The sequence below is a fragment of the Arachis stenosperma genome, chromosome 5, assembly GCF_014773155.1.
Source record: "Arachis stenosperma cultivar V10309 chromosome 5, arast.V10309.gnm1.PFL2, whole genome shotgun sequence".
Classification (NCBI taxonomy): Eukaryota; Viridiplantae; Streptophyta; class Magnoliopsida; order Fabales; family Fabaceae; genus Arachis; species Arachis stenosperma.
The window spans coordinates 78164920-78167257 of NC_080381.1; the positions used below are offsets into that span (position 1 = coordinate 78164920).

Consider the following 2338-nt stretch of genomic DNA (forward strand, 5'->3'; position numbering starts at 1 on the left):
TTTTATGGGAGAAGCATCTCTATCCTTGCCATTGGAGCAAACAACTTTGAGCTTAAGCCTCAATTAGTTTCTCTAATGCAACAGAATTGCAAGTTCCATGGACTTCCATTGGAAGATCCTCATCAGTTTTTAGCTGAATTCTTGCAAATATGTGACACTGTCAAGACTAATGGGGTTGACCCTGAGGTCTACAGACTTATGCTATTCCCTTTTGCTGTAAGAGATAGAGCTAGGATATGGTTGGATTCACAACCTAAAGAAAGCCTGAACTCTTAGGAAAAGCTAGTCAATGCCTTCTTGGCAAAGTTCTTTCCACCTCAAAAATTGAGTAAGCTTAGAGTGGAAGTCCAAACCTTCAGACAGAAGGAAGGTGAATCCCTCTATGAAGCTTGGGAAAGATACAAACAATTGATCAGAAAGTGTCCTTCTGACATGCTTTCTGAATGGAGCATCATAGGTATCTTCTATGATGGTCTGTCTGAACTGTCCAAGATGTCATTGGATAGTTCTGCTGGAGGATCTCTTCATCTGAAGAAGATGCCTGCAGAAGCTCAAGAACTCATTGAAATGGTTTCAAATAACCAATTTATGTACACTTCTGAAAGGAATCCTGTGAGCAATGGGACGAATCAGTAGAAAGGAGTTCTTGAGATTGATACTCTGAATGCCATATTGGCTCAGAACAAAATATTGACTCAGCAAGTCAATTTGATTTCTCAAAGTCTGTCTGGAATGCAAGCTGCACCAGGTAGTACTAAGGACGCTTCATCTGAAGAAGAAGCTTATGATCCTGAGAACCCTTCAATGGAAGAGGTGAATTATATGGGAGAACCCTATGGAAACACCTATAATTCTTCATGGAGAAATCATCCAAATCTCTCATGGAAGGATCAACAGAGACCTCAACAAGGTTTCAACAACAATAATGGTGAAAGAAACAGGTTTAGCAATGGCAAGCCTTTTCCATCATCTTCTCAGCAACAGACAGAGAATTCTATGCAGAGCCACTCTGACTTAGCAACCATGGTCTCTGATCTAATCAGAACCACTCAAAGTTTAATGACTAAAATAAGGTCCTCCATTAGAAACTTGGAGGCACAAGTGGGTCAGCTGAGTAAGAGAGTTACTGAACTTCCTCCTAGTACTCTTCCAAGCAATACAGAAGAGAATCCAAAAGGAGACTGCAAGGCCATTAACATGATCCACATGGCCAAACTAAGAGAGGTGGAAAAGGCAGTGAACGCCATTGAGGAAGACCCCAATGGACGTCCACTGGCCTTCAATGAGTTCCCTAATGAGGAACCATGGGAATCTGAGGCTCACACTGAGACCATAGAGATTCGATTAGATTTACTTCTGCCATTCATGAGCTCTGATGAGTATTTTTCCTCTGAAGAGGATGAGTTTGTCACTGAAGAGCAAGTTGCCAAGTACTTTGGAGCAATCATGAAGCTAAATGACAAGTTATTTGGTAATGAGACTTGGGAGAACGAACCTCCTTTGCTCACCAAAGAACTGGATGACTTGTCTAGGCAGAAATTACCTCAAAAGAGACAAGATCCTGGAAAGTTCTCAATACCTTGCGCCATAGGCACCATGACCTTCAAGAAGGCCTTGTGTAACCTAAGGTCAAGTGTAAACCTCATGCCTCTCTCTGTAATGGAGAAGCTAGGGATTTTTGAGGTACAAGCTGCAAGAATCTCACTAGAGATGGCAGACAATTCAAGTAAACAAGCTTATGGACTTGTAGAGGATGTTCTGGTAAAGATTGAAGACCATTACATCCCTGCTGATTTCACAATCCTAGAGACTAGGAAGTTCATGGATGAATCCATCATCCTTGGCAGACCCTTCCTAGCCACAGCAAAGGCTGTGATTGATGTGGACAGAGGAGAATTGATCATTCAAGTGAATGAAGAATCCTTTGTGTTTAAGGCTCAAGGATACCCCTCTGTAACTATGGAGAGGAAGCATGAAGAGCTTCTCTCAAAACAGAGTCAAACAGAGCCCCCATAGTCAAACTCTAAGTTTGGTGTTGGGAAGCCACAACCAAATTCTAAGTTTGGTGTTGAACCCCCACATTCAAACTCTAAGTTTGGTGTTGGGAGGTTCCAACATTGCTCTGAGTATCAGTGAGGCTCCATGAGAGCCCTCTGTCAAGCTACTGACATTAAAGAAGTGCTTGTTGGGAGGCAACCCAATGTTATATTTATCTATTTTCCTTTGTTATTTTATGTTTTCTGTAGGTTGATGATCATGGGAAGTAACAAAATCAATTAAAAAAGCAAAAACAGAATGAAAAACAGAAAGAAAAATAGCACACCCTGGAGGAAGATCT

At 41.5% G+C, this 2338-nt stretch overlaps 1 non-coding gene across 1 annotated transcript; it reads right to left on the minus strand.

Moving 5' to 3' along the window:
* Window positions 1-330: 330 nt before the first annotated feature.
* Window positions 331-438, minus strand: LOC130983851 (small nucleolar RNA R71). Its single transcript, XR_009087823.1, has one exon. It is a non-coding gene; the product is annotated as a small nucleolar RNA R71 (small nucleolar RNA).
* Window positions 439-2338: the final 1900 nt, after the last annotated feature.